Source organism: Cyanistes caeruleus, chromosome Z (genome assembly GCF_971803275.1).
Source record: "Cyanistes caeruleus chromosome Z, bCyaCae1.hap1.1, whole genome shotgun sequence".
Taxonomy (NCBI): Eukaryota; Metazoa; Chordata; class Aves; order Passeriformes; family Paridae; genus Cyanistes; species Cyanistes caeruleus.
In genome coordinates, this window is record NC_141732.1 from 16795214 (window position 1) to 16811985 (window position 16772).

At 37.9% G+C, this 16772-nt stretch overlaps 1 long non-coding RNA gene across 1 annotated transcript; it reads left to right on the top strand.

The window, feature by feature from the left end:
• Window positions 1–232: 232 nt before the first annotated feature.
• On the top strand, window positions 233–16154 carry LOC147648177 (uncharacterized). The gene is made up of 3 exons (XR_015280817.1): window positions 233–483; window positions 880–1047; window positions 16061–16154. It is a non-coding gene; the product is annotated as an uncharacterized LOC147648177 (long non-coding RNA).
• The last annotated feature ends 618 nt before the right edge of the window (window positions 16155–16772 follow it).

The window sequence follows — 16772 nt, forward strand, 5'->3', positions numbered from 1 at the left end:
TGAAATCCTTGTCCTTTTGGTGCCTTTCCCGACGGTGCAGCTGTCCTTGCATTATGTGAGGCATTTGTTCAGCATCCTGCGAGCTGGCAGCGAGGAGCCAGGCTCTGTCCGGAGCAAGGGGGGAGGCACAAGACTGGAAGCGCTGATTAACAATGTGGGGCTGGCATGTCATAATTAGCAGTGGGGGGACAGCAGCCTGCATGACAGTTCTGCATGGCATGCTGTCCTTTTCTCTCCAGTGCAGTCCCCATCTCACTTCTAATGTGCAAAAGGAGAGATTATTCACCAGGGTGGTAGGCATATCAAGAACATCATGATGTCATTAATCTTCTGTCAAGTCAGCAAGGGCGGGTTATGTGGATGCAAGTATTTTGCAAGGCTTTAGATAAAATTTAAAGAGAGAAAGAAGGAGAAAGAGAGGATGCTTTCCTGGAGTTACCATTGCTACAATACCAACAATGTTAACACTGTAGTGATTTAATGGTAAAAGTACCTTAAAAATCCCTTTTAATTTTTTTTTTTTTTTTAACTTCTGTACAGAAAATGGAACAAAAAATGAGATTCATAGACTGCAATATATATTTTCTAATAAATTTTCTAGTCCTATCTATGAAAGACATAGTTGATCAAATGAAGTGTCTGTACTGGTTGTACTGTACTGTACACCTAGCTGTTCCTACAGGCGTAAATGTCTGAAATGAAGGGAAAGAAAGTGATACTGGGTACAATATGAAGGCTTTTCAGAAAGAATGTTTGATAGATAGTCTTACTAGTTACAAGTAGCAAAGATATAACTGACTTACGTAGGTTATCCTTAAATATCCATACAATGTTTTCTGCTTGGGCCTCATATATTTTATGTCTTTTGTCCTGTCTCAGCTGAGATACCAGGACACAGAAGAAAACAGGAATACTCATCTCTGACAGAGATTTCTGCCTTGGAAACCAAGTTGATGTCTTTACTGTCTACACAAACTCTCATGAAATGGCTCAAGCAGAGCTGAAAACACAGTTTTGAGGTGTTGTGGCCTGGATGTCTGAAAAGGTGTAAGTCAAGACAATTACATTAATACAACATGTTTGTCTTCCCCAATCCTGTAAAATTCCTTTTTTAGCTATGTAAAGTTAAGCTTTAAAAGCTTTAAAACAAGCTTTAAAATGGGATTATTTCAGTAATAATTAATAATTATCACTTGCTCTGGGAAATTAAAACAAACATTTAAAAAGAGGAAGAAGCTCTTTATGACTTCTTCGTATCATCAAAAAATCCTGTCTGTCTGAAGCTGGTCTGTGATCAGGAGCAGTAGAAATAACTTCAATAAAATTAGGTAGTCAAATTGGCATGATAAATCAAAAAATTATGTGATGTGTGTTTTATATATTTCTGCCATTTATTAGAAAGATAATCTGCATATCTTACTCAAAACATTAATACGATTTGAGAGCTAGAGCATAGCTGATGTTTCTTTCATTTTTCCCGACAACAGTCAGTTGCTTTTACACAATCTGCTTATATTATTACTTTACCAAGACACAGCAAAATTTTATAGTTTTCAAAGGTCACACAGTGATAGTTGATTTTATTTCAATGCTAGAGACTTTTATTAAATTAATTAAACTAGGCACTTTTTTCTCCCACCTTTTTTCAGGGTCACATTTTTGTCCTACCTGGAGTAGGTGTAGAAAAGAAGACAAAGATTTGAATCGTAAGGTCACTTTCGTACGCAAGAATCAAGGAAATTTTAGATAAAACACCCTTAAGTGATTGAGGGGAGTACTATACTAAGTGGGACTGGGAAAAGAAAAAGAACTTTTCATTTCCCTGTTGGTTTTTTAACTCAGTTAAAGCTGAATTGAGTTTAGACTTTAGCTGCAATTTCAGACTATCAGGAAGTTCAATACACTTCAAAGAAAGGAATATAACTGAAAAATGGGAAGACATTTGCGTGAGGAAGGAAACCAACATGTTTACTTCCCTCAGCAGATTTTGTAAGTCTCTTGTAAGCGTCTGGTAAATTATTTGGAACTTGAATGCTTCCTAGAGGGCAGCTTCAGCCTTGCCTGCCCAGTGAAACAATTGGATGCACCCTGATTTGTGTCTGTGTGCCCCCAGTATATGCCTTGGGCCATGCTCCTGAACCTCAGGTTTGGGATGGCAGGAGGGCTGAGGGCTCAATCCCTGATTCTCTGGGTGACTGGATTTACTGCTGGAAAAGTACTTCCTGGACCAATATTTACGGTTAGGTCATGCAACCACCTTAGGAGATGGGTAAAAATGTCTGTCTGGAAAGCAGCTGAGTTTTCAGACTCCTCCACTCCTACTGAAAGGGTTTGCAGAATCCCCTAATGGTTGAGAATACGCCTTTGATTACAAGCACACACTCACTCATTGCATTTCTTTCTCGTGCCAATAATGTCCTTCTGTAGCAGTTGTTGATTACTACTTATATATTTATAGACTGCAGTCATACCCCTCCTCAAGTTTTGCAAACTAAAAGAAGCCAGACCTTTTCATTCCCTCTCAGGAGCCAGGCTCCTGGTTTCTCTGTCTGCCCTAGCAGGCTGCCCCTGTCCATGAGTCAGCCCTGGTAAAGGTTTCATCAGGCTGGTCACAGCTGTGAATGTTATTTCAAATGTATTTTCATGGGTGCTTTACATGCTGGAGAACATACTTCTGAATTTTTACAGGAATATGTCACCTAGCAGGGGTTTTTTTTTGTCTTGTTTTGTTTTTTTTTCTTTTGTTGTTTTGTTGGGTTTTTTTTGCAGCAACATTGCAAACTCGTAATCTTATAGTGTATAATTAGTATAACAAAGCATTTCTCCTTCTCCTTACTTCCAACTGACGAATTACAGCTGATAGCAGAAATTCCTGCTTTTAGTCTTCAAGTTCATGCTGTTGCACTTTGTACTATTAAATCTCATCCCAGTTCTTTATCTTCACTCTTCAAGCTCATCCAGTTTTTTCTCTGAATAATGCATCACAAAAGTGCTGGCGTACTGCACTACTTACTGTTAGAACAGGCAGACCATGTGTTTTTCTCACAACAGGTTACAAGCTGAACTTCATCTGCCTGTCTCATAGCTCTGCAGCCTGGTAATATTCTTCTTTGGACCATACTCTGTGAGCAGAATACTTCTGGGAACTGTACTACATTACTTTCTCTGAGGACCTCCTTTATATTTGCAGTTTTTGGTAGTTTGAGAACCAAAGATATCAGAGTGAGGGAGTGACTAGCAAATAAAGGACAATCATTTTCAGGTGTGAAGCCATCCTGGGGATTTTTTTTTAAAGCCTCCTACTTTCCTACATGGATGTCAATATCATGAAATCCAGATGTTGCTGGCTTCTGTTCAACACAGCTCTTATCTGAAACGGAAGTCAGACTGAAAAGAGAGTGGAACAGGACTCTGGAAACCAAAAACTGGGTCAGGGGATGATCCAGCAGCTATACCAAGTTTCCGTATTAGCAGGGGTCATGCTTCTTTCCTTAAGATTAACCCATTCCATCTTCCTTACACGTGTGCAGAGGGACATGTCCTTGGCTGAATGAAGTCCTGGATGCTTTGGTCCTAAAGGAGCTGAGGCAGCTTGTTTCACTGCAGGACCTGAAGACCAGAACAAATGTTCTCTTACCTTCTTCAGATCCTGGAGTGAATTAAAAACACATATGTGAAGATAGGTTGGGCTTTAGGATTCTTCTCACAGTCTTACTATGGTGGCAAGTTAAGGTCATTTGACTGATTTAGAACTGTATTTATCAGACTGTATTCATGTTACACTACTAGGATTTCTTTTAGGAATAACCACAAGACTGAATTTACTGCATCTATAGTTTCTGGCGTGTGGGTAGCTATCACAACAGCCGTCTTCCTTTCGAATCACTCTATGTACTTTATGTTTCAATCAATTTTAACGTTGTTCCTTGGTCTCTGACTGAAACACCACGTTATGCATATAGATCTATCCGCATGGATTTTTAGCAGAGGGTGTCTGACAAAGAGGAGGGCTTGAACAAATTTCAATAACTGGTTGTTCTGAAAATACATGCTCTAACCTTCCACAAAATGATCTCAAATTAATTTTTTCTTGAACTGGAGCTGCATTTGTTCCAGGTCCCTTGCTTCATTATTTGTATATTTTATTTCATATTTTCATGTTATAAACTCCACATTTCTAAATGTTGTGCCATGGAATAGTTTGGAAAATGCATTGTGTTCTCAGGCAGGATTTTGTACTGTTTAATGCTCTCTATCTTCTGTGCTTTCTTCCACTATAAAATTAGTTGCTATACAGGAGCTGTGCCCTGGCTTCTGCAAGAATTTACCATTAACAGGGTAAGGCATGTAATAAATAATCCTTCAGTATATGCAATAACTAACTTTTAAGACTACCATTAAATCCTTTTAAAGCAGAGTGATTAGGTTCCCATTTTGCACGTTTCTTCAGATTTTGATTTGAGCCGAAATGTTTCTTTAGGCTATTCTGCAGCTGTGCTCACTTTCCTGATAGTGATACTGTTAGTCATTCAAATCCGTCTTGTGCTATTGTAACCTGCTGTTAGCCCATTAGTTGCAATCTGTGGGAGGAGAAGAAGACAAATTGTGTCACTATTTCTTATCAAGGGACCACACAGTTGTTTGCCACTTTGACTCTGTGATGGATAGTTATCTTGAAAAGTGACAGGTGTGAGACTGGAAATTTAGAAGGAAACAATGCAGGAGCTCAGTAGCATTTTGTTATTGACACTTGGTAGATAACAACAGAGTGTTAATCAATCTCTTGTGTTGTTTTTAATGCCCTATTCTTTTTGTCTTCAAGATGCAGTTTTTCTCATCAGACTGACATGGCAGGAAAAAGGTTCAAGTAGATAGCAGACATTTTTCCTTTACAGAGTAATGGACACAAAATGTCAGATTCCATGACAAATATTTGTTTCTTTTGGCAACTTCTTAAAAACTTTTAGAAAATGAGTCAGGGGTTGGAAAAAACAGAGTTTAAATATCTGAAATTACTTACAACTAGGCATCCTGTCTTAGAAACAGTCTTTTTTCAACTTTATTGTCAGCAGGCTTTTTTATCACTATATTTCAACAATTTAACTTGCTATTGGCCATCTCTTATTACTTCCTTCCTAGATATAAGCTAAAGAGATGAAAAAAAGATTAATGCCCTGAAAGTTAAATGACTTAGATTTGTTCAAAGCCACATGGTTTAAGGAAATACAGATACAGGACAGTTTCTCCCAGTATTTCTGACTAGATTTGGTTATTTTATGGCCTTCAAAAAACTGAATAATAGTACAAAATTCACAGTTTTCAAAAAGGTTAGAAGTGGTTTGTAATATTTCTGGGAAGCACAGAAAAAAATGACAGGAGATTATGTGTGAGCTGAAATTCATGTTGCATAAGGATATCTGGTAAGAGCTAGAGTTTAGTTCAGACACATCAATGAACATGAGAGTCCTGCTGTACTAGCATGAAATGAGAGGCTTGGGTAGAAAGAGTTCACAGCCGAATTAACCAAGATGGGAAATGAGGAGGATGTTATTGTTACTTACTTAAATGCGTAAAATTATATAAACAATGGTGACTGTGTTGGGGCCTCCGGGAAGTTTGAAGGATCAACGTCTAAGAAGATCAATCTCTAAGACCATAAGCTCTCATCTGATCTACATTGGTAATTAATTTTGGATGTATCTGTTTGATTTATTTCTTTGTCTTGTCCTGTTATCTTGTATAAACCAAGACTTTTATGTGAATGTTCTTGATGGTGAAGGGAAAATTCTAAGCCTTCCAGTGGTTCTACAATAAAGGACCTGCTTGCTTATACTCCATGCTTAATTTTGACAGTGTAATAATCTGATGTATATTTGTTTGGCGAACTAAATAATGTGATTTTTGACACAAAACAAAACAGAAAATGTGTAGTAATTCATTTTAGTAAGCCTGAGGGTTGGCTGTCCTGCTCACAGATTGTTCTAAAACATGAAGAAACATCCAGCAAAGCCTGCACGCATGGATGCCCCCGCAGCTGTCCTGACATGATGTCAGATGGGGTCAAGAGCTTTATGGTAAGCAGGATGTTCTCTGCTGCTCTTCAACTCCTACATTGTGGCACAGCAGGTTGTTGAGTTGGTGTAAAGGAACAGTTGTTCCCTAATTCAGGTTTTCAAGGTCTAGCTGGAAGGAACAGATTCTGGATACATTTTACCCTCACCTGCTTGTTTCTCCTCAAAAATTTACATCTGTTTTGTCATGTACGTTCTGCATGGCTGTGCTCTGCAAGGGGAGTTGTGATGTACACCATGCCAGGTTCTGTCTGACAGACACTTGCACAAACTCCTTTCATCTCCGCTGTGGGAAATGCTAAGGATGGGAAGTGGTACACCACTGCAATTCTACAAGGTCTCTTCCAACTTTCCACATCAGCTTGCTTTCATCACTTTCCCCTTGCCTTCTGATCTGGAGTAGCTGTCAATGAAATCTCAGAGAGGTCTCATTGGATGTGAAGCTCCTGTCAGGCAAAGCTTGAGGAGTATTTATCATGTGATCTTCATTTATGAGCTTTGAGAAAATTGCTGCTATCCATCCAAATCACATTCGGGTTCTGTGAGAGAAGCAGTAATCAACAACAGTACTGTAGGAAATAAGGAATTCTTATGAACAAGCATTAGCTAGCAACTCCTTATACAACACTTGCCCTTTAGCAGTACCAGCTGACCACCCAGTTTGGCACAGTAAATACCAGTGACATCTGTTCCCATGTCACTGAGCAGAAAGGTAGTTTGGGTACTTTATAGCTGCCACATGTCTGACATTGTTGTTTCATAACCTTGTGCTCCTGCTCTTGCACCCCATGCCCTTAAACCTTGGCTTTTGAATGCTTGTCTGCCTTCCACCTCCATAACAGCTGAAAGGCACAAATGCCCAAGAGTAGCTGGGATTTTGAAGAAAAAACAGCAATAAAATAACATACCTCTGAGATGAAGGAGATACATAGGTTTCTGAATGCTTGGGTGGCAAGTTTTAGTCATCCATGATAGACAGAATTTGATATTTTACCTAGTGTTGGTCAAATAGAAGAAGTATATCAGGAAAATATTTAAGATGCTCCTGTCACTAGGACCAGTGATCTACATTGACATCCAGTGTAATTGGAAACTTTCTGTGAAATGCTGCAACACTGCAGCCCAGCTACTTGAAAGTATTTGAAAACTGTTAAAATCCAGCTATTTTTTCAGACAGAACAGACAAAAAAAATCTTTTCACTGAGTGTGCCATTGTTCAAAACAGAGCAAAGATTGCATTAAAGCAGAAATTATCAGGCTGCAGTGTACATATTAATCATTATATCTGAAATACTTCCAAGTGATACTCAGAAACTGCTTTGGGTTGTCTTTGTGCCACATATTCACAGCCTGTGGCAAACAAAGGAAAGCCTGAGGACTCCAGCATTAATATGGCTTCCTTGTGCAAAGGGAATTAAATACTTAAATATCATTAAAGACCTACACTTTACTATCCTACTTTTAAAATAGGGATTATTTTATAACATTTCTGCTGGTTACTATTATACAAATATCTAGGAAAAAGGAGTGTTTGATAGTGTGCTATGTTCAGTACATATTATGGTGGGCCTTGATTTTGACTAGGTCTTGATAGAAACTCTAATGAAAACAAACAATAATAATAGCTTAAGAATATCAAACAGAAAAGGAGAACAGAATGGCTTTTATGCTTAGAAAAAGATTGGATCAATTGATCTAGATTCCAGAAAGCAGTAGATGAGAAGACAAGTGTAACTTGTTATTGTTAGAAAGTAGAAATCTGTTAGCCTTTGATTTACTTGTAATACTGTTTAGCACACTGTTAAGTACAAAAAGAGTCAGGAGAACATAATATATCAGTGCAGTTGCTAATATTCTTTGGGAAAAGCGAGTAAAGAACAAAAAGAATAGGCATGAGAGAATTTTTATCTAATACAATCCTTTGCTCAGTCTTGAGCAATGCTCTATCTAACAAAATTCTTTTTTCCCTCGTTAAGCAGAACAGGGTTCAGATGAAATGAAATAATTTGCAGATGAATTGCGAGTATGTCCTGTCACGCATGCCCTCCTAACAGCATGTCTCTCTGGCCTGTTGAAACACTTATATCATATGGAGAGACCTGAAAACTTTGAACATTTTGGTCCACTGCCAAGAAAAACTATTTATCAATGGCACATACTGTGCAGATATATACCACCAGAACAGATTTTTAACTAGGAACGAACATTAGGACAAGACCCTTTCCCTTCCCCTAGTGCATTAAGACAGACTGGGATATACTGTGCTCTCTTCTCCAGGACCTTCATGAAGAAGCCTCAAATCTATCTTAGTAATGCAGCTCTGTTAAACACAGTATCAGGGTGCTTAAAAGATTCAAAGCCATTAATCTCACAAGCCTTCAGAGAAGCAGTGCCGTGCTGTTCTCACATTTTATGGATGGAGAAGTAAGGTGCAGGAAGTTTATGTGGATGGTATGTAGGTGGCTGTAGGTGGTAGTATGTCCTTGCAAGCTTGGAAGGGCAGGTGTGGAATGGTTGGCTGAACTACATTGAATTCTTTCTCCATAAAATGCAGCCCATGTGTTTAAGAAGAAATACCAGCTCTGCTGCAGGGTAGCTGTTGACTCAGAACCAGCCCATAAGCATCTCAGCACATTCACAGTAGGCACATGTTCCTCAAAGGAATTTCTGGACTACTAACTCATCAAATTAGGCATGAGTTTTGAGAATGCACTTTTTCTCCATTGCACCTGTATAGAATAGTGTGTCATGAGAAAGACTTTATTTCCTTTGGCAGTCAAACTGACACCATCAAAGAAGCTCAGGGAGAGGGAGCTCAAAGATGCCATTAAGAATTTCAGGCAGGTCTTTCTTGAGCTGGAGGGGGTTGTTATTGTTACCTGTTGGTATGCTCCAGTGGTCAGCCAGATCAAAAGCTCTGCTTAGCAGCCAATTAATATATTAATATCAAGGAAAATAGAAACAAAAAAAAACCCAAAACAAACAAACAAACAAACCCAAAAAGAAACACTATTAAATTTTTGATAAAGAAAAAGCAAGTGGCTGCAATATAGTCTGCAAGTGCCACGCAGGAGGGCTGGGATAATTTACTATAAGATTAAATTACAGTTCTTGTACTTTTGCGGAGGTTTAAGTCTTCAACTTTAATATTTCTTTGCTGCATTAGCTTCATTTGCATTTATCATTGGCTTTTACAATGGAATTTTCAGAGGACTTGACATTTTGAAGTCCTAATTTAGCGCTTGGTCCTACTGCCTTTGAAGTCAACAAGAAGATTGCCACTATATTCAGTGAGAAGTTGGATCAGGCTTTATAATCACTACATTGTCTCATAATCTCACAGCTGGTAAAAAACATTTAGAAGTGTGGTATAAAAACTGTGATACTGCTGGGATGAGTTCAGTGAGAAGCAGAATCCCTTCACATTTAACATAAGTTTAACAATTTAAACAGATTTTAGAATTAGTTGCTCTCTTTACTCAGTAGTATCAGATGACTCTTCCCAAAATTTACTGAGAAGGGTCTCTATATTTGCTCTCTGATCCGCCTGAATCCTTTGATATGCTTTTGTTTCTTTAACTTCGAATCAAAGAATGAAATTTCCCTCTCTCTGTCACCACAGGAGAAAATGTTCTGCAAAATGGTCGCTTTTCCAGTGCTTTGCTAAAATGGCTGCTGCTAGGATTAGGTCTAGAAATCATGGCAATTGCAAATGCTAGCCCTTTTCCCATTACATTTCACAGTCTGTATATGATCATCTGCACTGTGTTCTCGCTGTGCAGATGCTCAGATTGCTGAGATGAACAAATTGAGGGCAGATCCTTTCAAAATGAATTGAGGCTTCACAATTGTTTTGTGAATGACTATTTATTATGATTATAAACTAGAGGGTGAATGTTTCTGCTGAGATTGAGGCGTCCCCAACACTCAGTTGAGGTTGGTGTTTTGGCTGATCTGACAACACAGGTTAGGTTGACCTAAACAGGAGGTATGTTACTCACATGCAATCATGTTTCTCTGTGTCCTTCAAGTAAACTTGCAAGTATCAGCCCAAAGGGGTCTAAAAGATGATTAAGGACAAAACATAAAGGCAGTGGTCTCAGAAGTGTCTAGGTGACCAAAAGCACCGACCTAGTTCCCTAATGATATAGTAATGATCTTCACCTTATTATTTTTTTTGCTTTTTTCCTTCTTTTTATTTTTTATTTTTCTGCTGTCCCATATAATAGATTATATCCCATGCTGATGCTAAATACTGCCTGTATGTGTATGATCTTTGTTACCTCTATTGACTTCTCTTCCACACTCAAATTTGTAAAGCTTCAGTACCCATACATATTCTAACAAAAATCCACAAGGAGGAAGACAGAATAATCCTCCCTATCATGCTACAGTAGTAATCTAGTTTAATGAGATCTTGGAGCATAGGTTAAACCAGAGAACTATTTCTGCCTTACTGATGTGGTTTACATGAGGCACAGAGCCTGAGGAGAGAATGATTTCCTTGTAATGCATACATCCATCCATTACTTTGTATACTGAACAAATCAATTGACTTGTTTATGACATGCCTTATGTTTGGGGAATCCAAAATTCTGATTCACTTCAAGTCCTTTCAATTATAGTATATTCATTGCAAATGGATGCTTTAATGTTCAACTTGAGAGTTTTATAAGCTATGCAAATATTTTATTTGTGTATTATTCTGGTGCTCACAGCCAAACCTTGATATCAAATTTTTCAGAGGGATATTTTATCTTACAGAAACCTAAGAAAATTCATATTCCCAAAACTTATTTTTCATTTGCAGATTTTACATGATAGTCTACCTTAATTTTTATGCTTTAAAAGTTTTCTCTAGTAAGGAAATGAAGGCATAATACCAGTCTCTGATGCTTAAAAATACATACATAAATCTTTGGTCAATTTGACTAAAGTAAGGAGTGTAATTAGACAGTGTTTTATGTTGGGACTTTTTTTGATGTTGTAGGCTAGCTGTGGAAAGGCTGCCCATTCTACCATAAAGCCCTTCTACTTGTATATTGCATTTTGAAGAATCTCCTGAAATTTTCAAGGAGAGGCCAATTGAAGGAAATGAATTGAAGGAACAAAACTGAGCGATGCTGAGCCAAGTATGGGTGCACTGCTAGATATCAGACTTATGTTTTCTCTACAATATTCCCAGAGAGAAACTCTAAAAATCAAATTAAGCACAAAAATATTAATGCCAGACTAATAGCAGTTGTGAAGAAAGATTCATCAGATGTTGGTAGAAAAAAGGTTATTTCTAAACATCAACCCCTGAAAAGAAATCAACCCCCAGCCCACAAAAAAAACAAACCTCTCAGACCCACAGGCATTTGAGACACCAATAGTTATTGAAACATCCAGTCCTCACCAGGATAAAGATATTGTCAAATATAAATCCTCTAATGTGCACATTCTAAAAAGCTCTGAACCCTTTTTTTGGAATGTTTTCCTGAGGCCTGGTGTGTCTTCCTTATTCTCAGGGCTGAGCTGTCATTTCTTGTAATCCATGCAAAGGTCCCTTGGATATAGATCCTCAGTAGCCTATGGTAGCCCTTATCTTTTTATTTGCCCCATATTTCTGCTTTCCATCGCTCTTCTTCCTGTCTCAATCAGTCATGCAAGAGGTCTCTCAACACAATTTTTCCATATCTTAGTTTGCTACGGAACTGTGAGCTATTACCTATCCCCACTACCTCATCAGCTTATTACTTTTCTTATCACTTAGATGCCTGTGTTTCTGATGATGGCTGAAGAGGGGGAGCTGTGATGAACCTCCCAGCCCTGCTGTTCCACAGAGAGCACTGAGTTCTTTATGACTCCTTCTTTGCTAAGCAATTAACCACCAAAGCCACAGACAATTTTTCTGATCCATGAACGGTACTGAATTCAGCAATGTTTTTTAGTGACAGATTCTACACCAGCAGATCATATCACAGAACAGAACTGTAGAGTCATCAAGGTTGGAGAAGTCCTCCAAGATCATCAAGTGCAAAATTTAACCAAATAGCACCATATCCACTAAACTGTATCACAATTTATCATGTCTACTAGCCTTCATGTCCAGGGATGGTGAAACCACTGCTTCCTTGGGGAGCATGTTCCAATGCTCACCCACTATTTCAGCAAAGAAATTTATCCTAATATCCAACCTGAACATCCCCTGGAGCAACTTGCCTCTTGTCCTGTTGGTAGTTGTCTGGAGGAAGGGGCTGACCCCCACCTGTCCACAATCTCTTTTCAGGTAGCTGTAGAAAGCAAACAGGTGCCCCTTAGCCTTCCTTTCTCCAGCTGAAACAGTCCCAGCTCCCTCAGTTGCTCCTCATCAGACCTGTGCTCCAGATACTTCCCCAGCTTTCTCTGGGCAACTATTCCTCTTTCGACAGAGGTTGAATGCAGAACAGAACAAATTTCTTTTCCTTTAGTATATCTTACTTCTCTGAATAAAAATGTGCCATAAAAAATAATATGTAGCTTGTTGTTTTCTTCATTTCTTTGTCTTTTAAGTGCCCCTGATTTCCACTTTTTGCTTTCTTTATGAATTGTACACTCGCATGCACACACACAGACCCTAACTGGTATCTGAAAGCTGTACTTCCTCTTCCTGGATAACCTAAGTTTTGCATCTCAGGCATTAGTACTTAGGTACATGCCGAAATGCTCTCCTGAGTCCAAGCCTGAGTATTTAACAATGTGAAGTAAAATGGATGGACGTTTTAATGTTTCCTCTTGTATGCAAAGTATTTTATCTCTGTATATTAGGAACATATTTTTGGGATCATTTTGAAATAATGCTTTCTTGTTTAACCCCAAAGCAGAAACACGCATCTTGAATCGCCCAGTGTGCTTTTCACTGTGAGATGCAGGAGTGGACATTAGCTGTACAATTTTGAAATAGTTTGTATGATTGTGGGTGCTTGATTTGCAAGGTTACACCCACAGCTCATCAAGCCATGGCCAACAGCAAGGACACTTTCCAGAAGAGCATGGGTGAGGCATTGATCCTTCCTCATGAGTGCTGTTTTTCCTGATTTATAGAGAAGAATGGCATTTCTCACAGACACTCATCAGAAGGCCATCAAGCTCAGAATTTTCTGACAATTTTTCTTGTTCTCTGTAGTTCTACAGGAATAACCTCACACACTGTTGCTGGAAATCAGCCAGTAGAGTTATTTTGAAGTTTGTTTTATGGTCTGGCTAAATTTCTAACAAAAAAATGCACCATTAAAGAAAGGAACCTGCTAAGTCATAGGTCAGCTCTTCAGGGGGCTAAAACAAAACTGTATGCAATAAAAATAGATTGCATGCATTTCCATGCTAAACAGCATGAAAGAAACAACAGCATTTACAGTACATTAAAAGGAAAATGCCTTCTCCCACCCATAATAAAAAGTATGAGTTCAGGGTCACTTCCTAATAGGTGTTATTTTCTCTGTTTTAATAAAGTATTTTAACACCTGTGTTCCACACCAGAGAGTATTGTCATTTTTTCCACTGATTGGCTTAATGAATTGCTGAAGTGGGGGGCACGAGCGCTCCTCAAATTCTGCTACTTCATGCCAAGCACAACTAACCCGCAGAAGGAGGGAGCCAGAGAAAGCAGCAACTGCCCCTAATTACAAACAGACGTCTTCCAGTCCAGAGAAGAATGGGGAGGTTTTAAGGATGGAAAAAGGTCAGGAAGCCCATCTAGGTCAGCCAGTCTCCAGCTTTGAATTGGCACTTGTACTACCCTCACCCACCCCCAAAGCCTCACACACAGACTATTTTTGTTCTCCAAATAGTTGCCCAATGTGTGCTGAAAACTATTTATACTCTTTGGGATTGCCTCTGTCCTTAGTGCTTTTCACCATACAGACTGGTTATCCTTGCTGAGTTAGACACCAAACCTCCTGTGAATGGGGAGCTCTTTCACTCTTATACAAATCAGCAAAAAGCTCTGAAAAAATGAAACTCTCATTGCAGGAGAATTATGTGCTTCCATGGATCTTTTTATTCTGATTTCTGAAGTATTTTCTTCATCATATATCATTGCACACTTCTCTCTGGATGAGGAACAAAGTAGGAAACCTGATGTAAAGCAGAGATGAGTGACTCCAGTCACCCACCTTCGTGGGCAGATCTGACAAGCTGGAGTGTCCTGGGTTGCCTATGAGTGATTTCCTCAAAGCCAGCCCACTTTGTATCCATACTGACTTTTACACTGAATCTTGGATCTAGATGGGCTGGGAACATGAAACTAACAAAATGGAGGCATGAATTTCTTAGGGATTTGTCCAAAGACAACCAGAAGACCTGTGGCCACGTGGAACACACCACAAGCTTATTTTATAAAGCCTCTTCCAGTTTCACTCTTTGTTGCTCTAGGAAGCTGAAACTGCATATGGTCCCTGTGATTTGGGGTTTGGCAGCAAATGCATTGCACAGGATGATGATGATGTATATTCATATACATTGTATATATTCAATATATTGTGTATATTTCTAAGCATTTTCTTAGAACTAGAAGATTATTTTGCTCAGGCAAATTGAAAGTCCTCTATAAGGAAAAAAGGGATGCCTGTGGTCTCTATCAAATGTTTTAGCAAACTGCATGGTAAATGAATTTTTTTCTTAGCATATTTCCTGTGACAGAAATTTGAAACTTCTTTCTTAGATAGAATTTGAAACTTCACTGTGTCAGTATGACTGAAGGCCAGAAGATCAAACAATAATTATCCATAGCGCTGAAAAGGCAGAAAAAAAATGATCTCTGACATTTTCAGACCATGCTTCACAGACAAATTTGCTAAACTTACTTAGGATCTAAACTCTAATATTCTTCTGTGTAGTTGTAATTTGCATGAGCCTTTGTTCTGTGTGATGAGGATGGTGGTCAAAAAGAATCATTAGTGTAACCACAACTTATTAGTCATAGATGACTGAGTTTGTTGCAGGAATTACTTGGAAACACTCCTCAACCTACATCACACCAAGGGTCAGACTGTTTGACTGTAATGGCCTATTCTGGTTTTAAAATTAACTAATCAGTCCTCTGACAGTACTTAGACAATATAGATTACAGCAGCCAAATTACCAAAGGCTAGCATAGCACTCACAGCAGAACCAGAACTAGTTTTACCCTTAAACAGTATGAAAATCAAGATTATCTGTCTATCTATCTATCTATCTATCTATCTATCTATCTATCTATCTATCTATCTAGTAAGCAGAACAGAATATTTGTAGTTAGTTTCACTCTAAAAATTCTCTCTCCCTTTACTAAAAATTCTCTTCCCTTAACTCTGGAAGGAAGACAAAGGTATTTTAAGCATCAAAGAGACTAATTAATAGGGATGCCAGCATATTCACTTATAGATTGTATTGTCAGGAGTTGTTTTGTGGGCTAGGATACTAAACATAGTAGGAACTAGCAAAAAAAAAAAAAAAGAACACGTTAAAAATGCAAATCTGTTAAATGTTGAATCTATTAATCTATAACACACTTTCTTCTGAATCATACTTACTTAGACATTCAGCTCATAAATTATTTATTGGTTGTGGTCAAATGATTGTTGGCACTTTCATAATTATCTTTTGTGTGGAAGGTTGCATAGTTTACAGAGACATTTTGATAGCAACTGAAGATCTATGAGTTCCTTTAATATTACAGAGAGGAAATGGCAGCTAATTGTAGAGTTATATATTGCTCTCAAAAAGTGGCAAAGCTAAAAGGTTTGCATGTAATTTTTCTTTTAAAAAAGTACTTATTTACTACAAAGTCCTAGTAACTTACATAGGTCCTTTGTGCTGGGCATTCAGGAATATAAAAGAAAGAAAAATAAGAAGCTTGCAAAAGTAATTTTTGTAGCATTACAGACCTTTTTGAAGTTTTTCAATGAAAAGGAGGCCATACATTTGTCATGCTCTGTAATATTATCAATTATTTGGCCTGGACTCTAAATGTAAAATATTTTCTGCAGAAAGACTACAACTGTGCAGTCTTTAACATCTGTAAGTGGGCCCCTTTTCCTTGGAGTCTGTCCCTGAGGATTGAATAGACTTGGCATAAAGTGCAAACAGGTAAGTGCTAATGGGCACCAGAGATAAAGAGATGGTGGATACTTACAAAACTGCTGTAATTTACTGTCTTATAAACATACATGAATTGTTTCTTTTCCACTGCTAATTGACATTTTAGGTGAATAGGTGGATATAAAAACAGATGATGCTTTTAAATTCTTATTTCTAGTTGTGACTATATAAAAAGCATAAACTTTAGAGACTTAATTTCTTGTTTTCTTTCAAGTGAATGCTGGAACTTTGATTTAGTCCAATATGACAAATGTTGAGATCTTCAATGTATGTCTTTATCTCCCTTTTATTCTGAAAGGAGGAAAAATTAAAAAACAAAGAGATGATTTATTGAAATTTACTAGCAACATGGAAGGAAGCTGATTAATTTCATACTCTAAATAATAACAATCAGACTAAGAAAGACTCTTTCTTTCTTATAGAGACCTCATAGCATATAAATAAATCATAATTGAAAAGGAGAAATGAGAGAAAAGGAGATAGAAATGGTAAATAAAAATATAAAAAGTTAAAATCACCGTACACAGATAATGAACAGGGAACAGTAAACTTTCATTAAAAATAGTTCTCAATTCTTCCATAAATCTTCATACTGCTGCA